The sequence below is a fragment of the Cotesia typhae genome, unplaced genomic scaffold, assembly GCF_013202065.1.
Source record: "Cotesia typhae breed Kobodo isofemale line unplaced genomic scaffold, CoteBio_Ctyphae contig_65, whole genome shotgun sequence".
Taxonomy (NCBI): domain Eukaryota; kingdom Metazoa; phylum Arthropoda; class Insecta; order Hymenoptera; family Braconidae; genus Cotesia; species Cotesia typhae.
The window spans coordinates 11,136-26,162 of record NW_027423762.1 but is presented as its reverse complement, the minus strand read 5'-3'; positions in this window follow the sequence as shown (position 1 = coordinate 26,162).

Genomic DNA, 15,027 nt, shown 5'->3' with positions numbered 1-15,027 from the left:
GATATCTAGGAATGGAAGAGCACCGCATGCATGCGGTCTCTGAAGTCCGAACAACTCTCCAGAGCGAGTATGTTAGGAGACTCCGGAAAATTTGGTCCTCCGAACTTTCCGGCAAAAACAAAGTCTCAGCTACTAACATGCTCGCTGTCCCAGTCTTACTATACTTTTTCGGTGTCCTGAAATGGACCCGAAAGGATTTACGAGATCTCGACATCAAAACCCGTAAGATCATTAATATGAATCGGAGCATGCACCCCAATTCATCAGTCGCCAGATTATACCTCTCCCGGTCCATCGGTGGGAGAGGTTTGCAGAGTTTGGAGCGGCTTCACGACCGTTTGGTCCTGGGTTTAACTCACGAAGTTGTCAATTTCACTGCAGACGAGGATGACTTTCTTATGCAAATTGTACATAAACATGAAAATGCGCATAAGGGGTCATTCTTCTATAAGGCAGCAATATATGCGGCAAGAACCCTTGGTCTTGGAGAAATAAACGCTCTTATGGAACTCCGAAAGGAGGAATTTAAGAGCGTCATCAGGAACGCCGAGGAAAAACTACTCCTTGGCGAACTGATGGACAAGTCCATGCACAGCGTGTTCTTTAAACACGTGCGTGATCATGGCTTGTCCATCCAGCTGACGTTTTCCTTCTTAAAGTCAGCGGGCCTGATGTCCGAGACTGAAGGGTTCATATTTGCCTGCCAAGATGGTGTCATTAACACTCTTGAGTACCGTAGCAAGGTGCTCCAGGTGCAGCTTCCGGACACGTCCTGTAGGAGGTGTAGACAACATCCGGAGACGCTTATGCACCTTTTGTCGGCATGTCCAGTGCTGGCGAGAGGTGCATATATCCAGCGTCACAATGCTGCCCTGAGAGTACTGTACTACTATCTTCGTCATTGCTACGGTATTGACGTGACACCAGTGCTGCCTTATTTGCCAGGGCCAGAGATATTCCCCAGGTTGTTGAGAATGACAGTTGCAAAATTTATTGGAACATGCCATTTGCAACAACCAGGCGGATAGATCACAACAAACCTGATATTGTGCTCTTCGACAAGGCCACTCGTGACATTTATGTCATTGAGTTCTCGGCCCCGGCTGAATACAACATCTCAGCCAAAGAAGAGCACAAAAGACAAATATATCAGGATCTCCTGTTTGAAATTGGTAAACTTTACCCAGGTTACCGTGTCAAGCTTGTCGTCCTGATTGTTGGCGTCCTAGGAGGGATGAAGCAGTCTTTTGTATCTTCACTTGCCAAAGTTCCAGCTTGCTCATCAAAAGCTGAGTTCTTGGCAGTTAGGATGCAGAAGGCTGTTTTACGTGGTTCTCTCCGTCTCTTAAGGGAAATGACTTTGGCCTGCTGTGATCACTAACCGCCTTGTTGTGCGGAGTGGTCCAGCAGTAACGGACGGAGCTCAGGCTGGGCCCTCGGAGAATCGGACTCCGGGGATAACCCCCTGAGCATTTAATAACAAAATAATAATAATAATAATAATAATAATAATAATAATAATAATAATAATAATAATAATAATAATAATAATAATAATAATAATAATAATAATAATAATAATAATAATAATAATAATAATAATAATAATAATAATAATAATAATAATAATAATAATAATAATAATAATAATAATAATAATAATAATAATAATAATAATAATAATAATAATAATAATAATAATAATAATAATAATAATAATAATAATAATAATAATAATAATAATAATAATAATAATAATAATAATAATAATAATAATAATAATAATAATAATAATAATAATAATAATAATAATAATAATAATAATAATAATAATAATAATAATAATAATAATAATAATAATAATAATAATAATAATAATAATAATAATAATAATAATAATAATAATAATAATAATAATAATAATAATAATAATAATAATAATAATAATAATAATAATAATAATAATAATAATAATAATAATAATAATAATAATAATAATAATAATAATAATAATAATAATAATAATAATAATAATAATAATAATAATAATAATAATAATAATAATAATAATAATAATAATAATAATAATAAAGTCATCAATATGAATCAGAGCATGCACCCTAACTCATCAGTCGCCAGGATATACCTCTCCCGGAACATCGGAGGGAGAGGATTGCAGAGCTTGGAGCGGCTTCACGATCGTTTGGTTCTGGGTTTAACATACGAGGTTGCCAATTTCACAGCAGACGAGGACGACTTCCTGATGCAATTTGTTCATAGTCATGAAAATGCGCGGAAGGGGTCGTTCTTGTATAAGGCAGCAATCTACGCGGCAAATACCTTAGGTCTCGGAGAAATAAACGCTCTCATTGAACTCCCGAAAAAGGAGTTCAAGAGCGTCGTCAGGATAGCCGAGGAAAAAAACTCCTCGGTGAACACATGGACAAGTCCATGCACAGCGTGTATTTCAAACACGTCCGTGACCATGGCTTGTCCACCCAGCTGACATTCTCCTTCTTGAAGTCAGCTGGCCTGATGTCCGAGACCGAAGGGTTTATATTTGCCTGCCAAGATGGTGTTATCAACACTCTCGAATACCGTAGCAAGGTGCTCCAGGCGCAGCTTCCGGACACGTCCTGTCGGACGTGTAAACAACATCCGGAGACGCTGATGCACCTTTTGTCGGCATGTCCTGTGCTGGCAAGAGGTGCCTACATACAGCGTCACAATGCTGCCCTGCGAGTACTCTATTATCATCTCAGATATAGCTGCGGTATCGATGAGACACCAGTGTTGCCTTATCTGCCAGGAGATATTCCGCAGGTTGTTGAGAATGACAGTTCCAAAATTTATTGGAACATACCATTCGCAACAACCCGGCGGATTGACCACAACAAACCTGATATTGTGCTCTTTGACAAGGCTACTCGTGACATTTATGTCATTGAGTTTTCGGCCCCAGCCGAATACAATATCTCGGCCAAAGAAGAGCACAAACACCAGATATATCAGGATCTCCTGTTTGAAATTGGCAAACTGTACCCAGGTTACCGTGTCAAGCTCGTCGTTTTGGTTGTCGGCGTCCTTGGAGGATGAAACAGTCTTTTGTGTCTTCACTTGCGAAGATACCGGCTTGCAGTTCAGCAGCCGTGTCTCTAGCAGTGCGGATGCAAAAGGCTGTCATTTTGGGATCCCTGCGTCTACTTAGGCAAATGAATTTGGCCTGCTGCACTCACTACCCGCCTTGTTGTGTGGAGTGGTGCAGCAGTAATGGATGGCGCTCAGGCTGGGCCCTCGGAGAGTCGGACTCCGGGGAAAACCCCCCTGAGCAATTAATAACAAATAATAATAATAATAATAATAATAATAATAATAATAATAATAATAATAATAGGCTAACAACGTAACCGGAGCAACGGGCCAACTACCCGTTGCACCGTAATATCTGAGTTCCAAAACAGTATAATTTCAGAAGTGCTCCCCACCACCGGTCCTCTTCGGATGAGGACCAGTCATCAGGTGGGAGGAGCACACCGGACCCGATGACTTATGACGACCCCGGCGCTTATAGGATTAAGTTTAAGTGGACGGAGGAGCTTCGCGCCGATCTCTTGGTGTGCTGGCAGAACAGCGAGCCGGAGGTATCAGGGTATATGGCCCGGATGCACACACTTTGGTGTGGCATGCATCCGGAGCACAGACATTTTACGCCCAAACACCTGCGTAATTACGCCTCATACCTTCGGCATAATCGACGATCGCTGCTGCCAAATAGAAGGCAGTCTAATCGGCCTTCATTTCCAGCACCGCTACACCAAGAACGGCACCGTTTCTCCGAGGACAACGACAACCTCTTTACAGGTCGACAAGTGAGCATCTCCAAAAAGATGACTCACTCAAAACAACAGCTCGACACGGTGAACGAAGATCTCCCCACACAGCTTCAAGAGGACTCCACTCTGCTCACTGTCAACCAAGTTGTCTACGGTGCCGCGGCTTCGCTTCTGCCGATAGAGAGAAGACATTCTCTCTCTTTCGAGGCGAAGTTGAAGCTGCGCATCGCTCAACTTGGACACAAAATTGACATTTCTCGGAAACAAGTCTCCCGCATTCAGTGTGTGATAGAGTATGTTAGTACTCAAAGACCGTACACGCCAAAGTTCGTCGCCTGGCGGCAGAACTTCGAAGGCGACATCACACACTGAACAAGAGTACTCTTCTTGTCATCAAAGAAGAGTCTCTTAACAGGTTGCGGGCTCTGGTGGCTTCCAAAAGTCACTAGAGAAAAGGCTGAAGCGGTTGATTGACAACTCTATGTTTCGATCCAACCCTTCACGCTTTCTGTCACCTAAGACCGCTGTTCCCGAGAATTATCCATCATCTGAGCGAGTGGAAGCCTTTTGGAGTGAATTGTACGGAGATCAACCAAACGTCAACCCGGATACTCCAGCTCTGCACGACTTCGAGGCATTCTGTCGAGAACACCGACGGCAGGATATCGCCGAAGAGAGCCCTGCAGTCAGTGTGCAAGAGGTTCGTAAAGCCCTGAATGGCAGCAAGAACTGGGCTGCCCCGGGTCCAGATGGCATAAACATCTTCTGGTGGAAGAAATTTTCTTCTACACATGCTCATCTGGCCCGGATTTTTACATCATACATTCAGGGCGACGAACCAATTCCAGACTGGCTGGTAGAAGGGCGAACCGTACTCATCCCTAAAAAGGGTGACTTGTCCGACCCAAAGAACTACAGGCCTATCACTTGCTTGAATGCGGTTTACAAGATTTTTACAAAAATCTTAAATAACCGTATCTTGCAGGAGATAGAGCCTGTGTGGCAACAGATATACGAACAACGTGGCAGTAAACAGGGCGTGTCAGGTTGCAAGATCAACTTGTTGGTAGATAGATGCGTCATTCAAGACGCAATCTACTACCAACGCAACCTGTCTATGGCCTGGATTGACTACCGTAAGGCATTTGACTCAACTTCACATGAGTTGATTCTCTATCTGCTCAAATGCCTCGGAATCAATCGCCAAACAGTGGGATGCATACAACGCACGATGCAGCTCTGGCGAACGCGTTTTCACATAGGAAGTGGAAATGCATTGCACGTAACCGGAACTGTTCAGTACAAGAGAGGCGTCTTTCAGGGAGATTCTCTGAGCCCTCTGTTGTTTTGCATCTCACTGCTGCCAATATCTGTTGCCCTCCGACAAACTCGTGGGTACTCTGCGGGGCTACCGAGTGATCGAGTATACTCGATCACTCACCAACTGTTTATGGATGATCTAAAGATATACAGTGCCAACAAAGATCATCTACAAACGGCCATCAACATCGTAGCAGAGTACACACGAGATGTCGGAATGTCTTTTGGGTTGGACAAGTGTGCGGTCGTACACCTGGCGAAGGGTAAGTGCTCTGATACGGGTGGAGATGTCGAATTAGTGGATGGGAGCGTCTTAAGAGAATTAGACGCCGGAGAGTTGTACAGATATCTAGGGATTGAAGAGCGGCAAATGCATGCCGTCTCTGAAGTCCGAACAACTCTTCGCAGTGAGTATGTTAGGAGACTCCGGAAGATCTGGTCATCAGAACTTTCCGGCAAGAACAAAGTCTCAGCTACTAACATGCTCGCTGTCCCGGTCCTACTTTACTCTTTTGGGATCCTGAAATGGCCTCGAAATGAGTTGAAAGATCTCGACATCAAAACCCGTAAAGTCATCAATATGAATCAGAGCATGCACCCCAATTCATCAGTCGCCAGATTATACCTCTCCCGGTCCATCGGTGGGAGAGGTTTGCAGAGTTTGGAGCGGCTTCACGACCGTTTGGTCCTGGGTTTAACTCACGAAGTTGTCAATTTCACTGCAGACGAGGATGACTTTCTTATGCAAATTGTACATAAACATGAAAATGCGCATAAGGGGTCATTCTTCTATAAGGCAGCAATATATGCGGCAAGAACCCTTGGTCTTGGAGAAATAAACGCTCTTATGGAACTCCGAAAGGAGGAATTTAAGAGCGTCATCAGGAACGCCGAGGAAAAACTACTCCTTGGCGAACTGATGGACAAGTCCATGCACAGCGTGTTCTTTAAACACGTGCGTGATCATGGCTTGTCCATCCAGCTGACGTTTTCCTTCTTAAAGTCAGCGGGCCTGATGTCCGAGACTGAAGGGTTCATATTTGCCTGCCAAGATGGTGTCATTAACACTCTTGAGTACCGTAGCAAGGTGCTCCAGGTGCAGCTTCCGGACACGTCCTGTAGGAGGTGTAGACAACACCCGGAGACGCTTATGCACCTTTTGTCGGCATGTCCAGTGCTGGCGAGAGGTGCATATATCCAGCGTCACAATGCTGCCCTGAGAGTACTGTACTACTATCTTCGTCATTGCTACGGTATTGACGTGACACCAGTGCTGCCTTATTTGCCAGGAGATATTCCCCAGGTTGTTGAGAATGACAGTTGCAAAATTTATTGGAACATGCCATTTGCAACAACCCGGCGGATAGATCACAACAAACCTGATATTGTGCTCTTCGACAAGGCCACTCGTGACATTTATGTCATTGAGTTCTCGGCCCCGGCTGAATACAACATCTCAGCCAAAGAAGAGCACAAAAGACAAATATATCAGGATCTCCTGTTTGAAATTGGTAAACTTTACCCAGGTTACCGTGTCAAGCTTGTCGTCCTGATTGTTGGCGTCCTAGGAGGGATGAAGCAGTCTTTTGTATCCTCACTTGCCAAAGTTCCAGCTTGCTCATCAAAAGCTGAGTTCTTGGCAGTTAGGATGCAGAAGGCTGTTTTACTTGGTTCTCTCCGTCTCTTAAGGGAAATGACTTTGGCCTGCTGTGATCACTAACCGCCTTGTTGTGCGGAGTGGTCCAGCAGTAACGGACGGCTGATGTATAATAACATTTAATAATAATAATAATAATAATAATAATAATAATAATAATAATAATAATAATAATAATAATAATAATAATAATAATAATAATAATAATAATAATAATAATAATAATAATAATAATAATAATAATAATAATAATAATAATAATAATAATAATAATAATAATAATAATAATAATAATAATAATAATAATAATAATAAATAACTGTTTTGCCAGTTCTCTTAAAGAGAGCTGACTTTTGGCCTGCTGTGATCACTAACCGCCTTGTTGTGCGGGTGGTCCAGCAGTAACAGATGGAGCTCAGGCTGGGCTCGGAGAACGGACTCCGGGGATAACCCTGAGCATTTAATAACAAAATAATAATAATAATAATAATAATAATAATAATAATAATAATAATAATAATAATAATAATAATAATAATAATAATAATAATAATAATAATAATAATAATAATAATAATAATAATAATAATAATAATAATAATAATAATAATAATAATAATAATAATAATAATAATAATAATAATAATAATAATAATAATAATAATAATAATAATAATAATAATAATAATAATAATAATAATAATAATAATAATAATAATATTAATAATAATAATAATAATAATAATAATAATAATAATAATAATAATAATAATAATAATAATAATAATAATAATAATAATAATAATAATATTAATAATCATGATAATGATGAATAATATTATTCAATAATCAATGATAACAATGAATGATAATGGGAATGAATAATGAATGGCGAATGAATGAATAATATCAATAATAATAATAATAATAATAATAATGTAATAATATTAATAATAATGAATAATAATAATGAATGATAATGATAATGAATGTAATAATATTAATATGTATTAATAATGTGAATGAATAATAATGATAATGTGTAATAGCAGCCAATAATAGAATGTATGATGTGTATGTATGTGTAATATGATATATATATATATGTATATATGGCATATATATATATGAGTATATGATATATATGTAATAATATGTATAATTAATAATAATAATAATAATAATGTGTAATAATAATAATAATAATAATATGTATCGTGGCCGGCAATGGCCAGCCAGTAATAATAATATGTAATAATATGTTATATATATATATATATATAGTATATATATATATATATATATATATATATATATATATATATATATATATAATAATGAATAATAATAATATATAATAATGAATGAATAATAATAATAATAATAATAATATCGTATAATATTAATAGCCTGTGCCAGCCGGCCAGCGGCAGCGGCCCGGCTGGCGGCCAGCCGGCCAGCGGCGGCGGCCCAGCCACGGCCGTGGCCAGTCCAGCCATATAGCAGCAATATATATATAATAATAATATGTATGAAATAATAATAATATGTAATAATAATAATAATAATAATAATGTATGTGTGGCAATAATGAATAAGTAATAATAATATGTAATAATGAATAATGATAATGAATAATAATAATATAGCCCATCGTAATATTGTATATCAATAATAGCCAATAATAATAGTGTAGCCAATGAATGACAACTATAAACTAACAATAATATGTAATATATGATCTTTATCAATATAATAACAATAATGAATATATGTTGGTAAGTAATGTTAATAATGAATGTGGCGTGTAATAATAATATCTAATGAATGGCGTCAATAATGTGTAATAATTAATAATAATGTGTTAATATATTAATAAATAATTAATATTGTTATAATTAATAATAATTTATAATTGTGAATAATAATATGTAATGAATAATAATAATAATAATGTGTTATTAATGAATAATAATGTGAATAATCGAATAATAATAATATGTGTTATTAATGAATAATATTAATAATGTGTATATATATGTAATAGCGGCCAGTAGCCAGTTAATATGCTTGATAGCGTATTAATGTGAATAATAATAATAATGTAATAATAATAATGAATAATAATGAATAATAATAATAATATGTAATCAATAATAAATAGATAATAATAATATCAACTAATATGTAATGTTAATAATATGTATTGTACATAATGGTAATAATAATAATAATATTAATAATAATATTAATGCAATAATGGTATGTAATAATAATATAATAATGTTAATAATGGCGTGGCGGCGCGACCTCTTTGGCATCGAAATATATGGCGAATGCAGCATATGCGTAATCGGCCCGTCTTAATGTGTATGTAATAATAACAATGCGAAATGCCGCTCATATTACACGGAATACTAATTAAATGAATGATCGTCGGTAATATTAAGCGCGCGAGCCAACCAGTATTGACGACACCAGCGCCGATAACCATGAATATTAATGAGTGTGGAAACTAAGTCGATCTGTATTGTGCTTGCGACGTGGCGAGCCATAAGTGACATTAACCAATAATGAATGCGAGAATAATAATTGGTGACTCGCTAAATGAAAATAATGTCATCAATACGCTAAGCACCTGGTTGAATATTTAAAGTAATGTGGCGAAAATGATAGTAAGCCGTGTGAGGCAGAGGCGATCAATAATGACTATACAAGCGAAACTGCAAGCGTGCCGTGCTCTCAGGCGGCAGCGGCTCATGAATAGAGGCGGAATGTGGCGTATCCTGAATAATGAAGTAATGCGGCTAATGACAATACATAACGTGACTTGACGATAATATATAATGTAATAAGCATCACGAGAATTACTTCTCTTTCTTGTAGCCTGAAGGTGTGTATGATGACATTTCGACTTTTAGAGCGATATATCGTCAGAAACGAGGATAATAATAATGCATCGCAACTGCATTATGAATAATATTATGCGAAGCCGAGGTATGCATTCGTAATGATGTGCAACGCAGCTCAAGCCGCCATCTTTGCCGCCCCAGTAAGCGCATAATAGTGTTGCTAACAAATAACGTCATCGCATGTTGAAGTACTAATCTATGTAACATCGAAAGTAATATAATAAATGTGTGAATATTAGTGAAGCGCTCAAGTAATCAGAAAAGCTAAGCGATGATGACGGCTCGTGTTTCATCCCGGCCTCGTGTTCGGCGCGAGAGCCGTGTCAATCATCGGCTCAGGCGGTGAAGCTGATACTGGAATGTATGAATAATGCAATAATAAGCGTGGCGCATACGCTTAATGCTCTGTGTTGTTATTATTCCGATGTCTATTAATAATGATGTACATCGTTAATGTTGTTAATGAATAGCAAATAATGTAATGAATAATAATTAAGTAATACCTAAGTGGCGACAAAATAAGGCTGAGGCCGAAGCGGCACGTCTTCAATGATGAAGAATAATATGCCCGCCTCATCAGCGCATGAATGTTAATAATGTCGTGACGTCGTGCGGCCAGTATGAATGAAGCGAGCATAATGCTGAAATAATGACTCCAATACGTACCCTATTTCGTGTTAGCTATGCAAATCAACCAATGTGATATATAATGAATACTACCACCGCGAGATAATGCAATAATAATGCTCTAATGTGGTGACAATGCTCTTGTAACGCTGAGATAACTAATGGCAGCCGCGCGAAACGTGCGTGAATGATGATGTCAATAATAATGTAATGAATGTCGGTGCGATAATAATAAGCCTGTCGTGCGTCTCACAGGCTAATATCTAATATTCGGCGCGATAATGTATTAATGTCGGCCGAATACCTGCGCACTATTCGCGAAGCATTCGCTCTCAAACGCCGGTATGTGTTAATGAATCTAATGAAAATAATCAATCAATCAATCAATGTAGTAAATAACGTAAATGCGTGCGCTAACGGCAATAATTGAATGAAGTAAGCATAACTCTCAATAGTGTATAATACGGCAGCCGAGGCATTCAATAACTAATCAATGCTCGATATTGCATTTACTTGCTGCTATATATAATATTATAATAATAATAATCATAAGTATAATGTTAATAATAATAACGTAATCGGTAATGTTGAATAATAATAATAAGTAGATGATATTGTAATATTAATGATAATCGATAATCAATAATGGCGGCGCATTAATGTGTAATAATGAATAATAATATCAATAGAATATTTGAATATTGGCATAATTGGCATTAATGTGGCAATGTAATAATGTCTGAATAATGTGCTATGTGTATGTGTAATCAATGTTAATGAAATATATAATGTTAATCAGTGTAATGAATGTGCTATGGAAACAACTCAATAGAATGAAGCGCACGGTGGTAATGTGAATATGATAAGAACGTCTCCTGGAATTGTCCATGTCGAGAATGACTCAATAATGTGGAAGTAATAATAATATTAATAGCGTGTGTAATGTCTCTCTAAACCTGCCCCTAATGTGTCAATGCCTAATAATAATAATACATTCTTGCCATGTGCTCTTTGATAATGTAAATGTGGCCGATAATGCAAGAATATCGGCAATCAAAAATAATGTCATGTTAATATGTGAATCGATAATATGCAATAATTCATTCGTCGCCGATAATCGTTCTCGTCACATCGTGAAAGTGAAACTGTTAATATTATGTATTAATAATATTAATATTAATATCAACTCTAATGTAATAATGTAATCGAATACTGAGGCGAGAGAATATTTTTTATATGCCGATGGCGTAATTATGATAATATGTTAATATGAATGTATATGAATAATAATAATATTGCTTAATAATAAGCCTCAATGTAGATGAATAAGCTAATAATAGAGCAAGGAAAGTGGCAATAACGCGCTTGATTCTAACTGTGAAAATATTCAGCGATATGGATAATGAATGCGCAGCTCATACGCGAATTATGAAACGCGTGCGTAATCATGAATGTTATCAATAATATTACTTGTCAAAAATCGGCGGCTGTTAATAATGAATGTAATAATATTGCGAATAATACGAATGAATAATTGTCGATCATATTATTAATATTAATCCAGTAATATTAATGAGTAATAATAATAATAATAATAATATCGAGCCAATGAACAATGAATAATGTGTGAGCGGCATCAGATAATAATGAAGTGTCATATCGTGGCGATAAATATATGATCGTATCGCGTGCTGCTGGTAACGAATGTTAATGTAATGAATGGTACTCAGTCGGCGTAGCGATATTAATATTAATTGAATGAAGTGCGTGGTGCATTGAAATGACGATTATAATAGGCTCATATTGTAATAGGCATAATGCCGTGTGACGATAATGAAAGCCGATAATAATGTAATGGCGAGCCTGAATATTAGTAATAATATTATTATGCGCTCGCTGGCGTTCGTATCCATCAGAACATAAGCAGCTGTTAATGCGGCATGTGAATAAGGCCGAATAATAATGAATAATCTGAATGAAATGCTATAATAATGCTATTTGAATATGTCAGCGGCGCTGAATGCCGTAATAATAAGCCGTATTGCGTGTAATAATAATGAAGTGATAACGACTGTGCTAATAATCGCTCTTGATCAATGAATAATCAACAATAATAATGCGAATGTATGGCGATCGGAGATCAGAATACTGTTAATAATCCAATGTATGTTAATAATATTATTAATCATGTGTGACCAGCTGGCAATGTTGTATTGTGAAGTATTATTGCATATTAATGGCAGTATGTGTTGTGCATGGCGAATAATGTGTTTGTAATAATAATGTGAATGATAATGCCCTCGTGGCAATAATAATATGTTAATGTATTATTTCGAATGTGTATGTAATAATGAATAATAATAATGTTAATAATATTAATGTGTTAATGAATAATAATGTGTGTGTGATAATAATGAATAGCCTTGAATAATGCCATAATGTGTTATGGTGTGAATAATGAATAATAATGTTAATAATAATAATAATAGCGTAATGTTGGCGGCCATAATAATAGATGTAATAATAATAATAATAATAATAATAATAATAATAATAATAATAATAATAATAATATAATAATAATAATAATAATAATAATAATAATAATAATAATAATAATAATAATAATAATAATAATAATAATAATAATAATAATAATATGTATAATAATAATAATATGTAATAATAATAATAATAATAATAATAATAATAATAATAATAATAATATATAATATGTAATAATATATAATAATAATATATATAATAATAATAATATGTAATAATATGCATAATCGTATTAATAGTAATACAATGTGTGAATATGTAATCGGCGCAATATTAATGGCGATGAATAACGTAATAATATATTAATAAGAATAATAATATGTTATGTAATATGTAATAATATTGTGTTATGTGGTAATGTGTAATAACAATAGATAATATGTAATAATATTAACTAATCAATATGCATCTCGCAATAATAATCGGCATTATGCGGCAATATTATTGTTATTGTGTGTATAATGAATAATACAATAATATGGCAGCAATAATCATTCTATGAATATATGAGTAATGTAATAATCAATGTGTTAATATTGAATATGTGTGTATATCACGCCTGATAATGTAATAATATTAATGTGTTGTGTATTGTTCAATGTAATAATATTAATGTTAATATTAACTACATATATGAAGTAATAATAATGTCGTTAATAATAATAATGTGTGCATAATATGATATTAATGAATATTATTGTCTTGGCGTCGGCTATTCAATAATATTAATACAATGATTAGTTGAATACCCGTGGCTGATAATAATGGCGCTGAATAAGTGAAGCTAATGAATAGGCTGATAAAATAATGTATTGACATCGAAACATAATAATCTCGACTCGCGCGGCAGCTGTGTAATAATAATAATATTCGACGAATAGCTATTGAAGCAATGTGTCGTGTGGTATTAATTAATAATCGATCTAAATGGCGGCGATTAATAATATTAATAATGTATTATTGTGCTTATTAATAATTTATTAATAATCGGCTAACGCGCCATAATAATAATGTGAATCATTAATAATCATAATGAGCTGAATAATAATGTTAATAAGCGTAATGTATGTGCCTAATGACTCCAAATATTTTCATTTCATATTGTTAATAATATGCTGATGCAGCAATGAATATTATTTGCGAATAATACATAATGGCGTGTAAATGAAATAATAGAGTCAATGTAATAAACGGCGAATATATGAGTGCATGTGGCAGCATATTAATGTGGCATAATAATAATTGCGAATAATGTGAATGTAATTATGTGTGTAATATGTGTGTCTAATAATATATATCGCATGTCTGGCCTTATTGCAATCATCGAATTTATTATGTCATAATATGTAATAAGCAATGTTGTGTTATTAATAATCGATACCGCATGCATTAATATTGCAACATGTCAATGAAATGCAGATTAGTAATATGTTAACATAATGAATGAAGCATCTAATAATATCGCATTAATAAATGTGTCATGTATTAGCTAATGCAAATATTTAATATAATGAAATGTCCAGTAATATATAAATATCGATTATAATAATAATGATAAGCGATATGAATATGTGCAATGAATGAATTCATATCGTCAGCATTATTGACATAATAATAATGTGTGAATAATTGCAATGAAGCCATGGCAATATCGTGCTTGTCACGACCATAATAATGTCAATGGTGTATCTAATATGATATGTAATAATGAATGTAATATGTATCGGCATGAATGTGGATGAAAATGTGTTGTATGTCAATATTGTAATATTAATGTGAAAATGTATGCGCCAAGCATAATATGCTTGTATTGCTAATGTAATGTGCAATATATGCGAAATTAATAAAGCATCGTAATTATGGTCATGTGAAGTAATGAATGTCCTAATGAAATAATGAGAACATTGAATGCATGCGGAATCTGGCTAAACAGCATCAATCAGAATGTTGTAGAAAAACCAACTCAATGTGAATAATGTCGTGTGCTGATTTGTCGAATACATGATCAATGCAGCAATAATGTGTATTATTAATAATAATGATCGATGGCTGTGTCCATATTAATATTCGTGTCTGAATAGTCATGGGCCTGATGTAATGAATGGCTTCGATA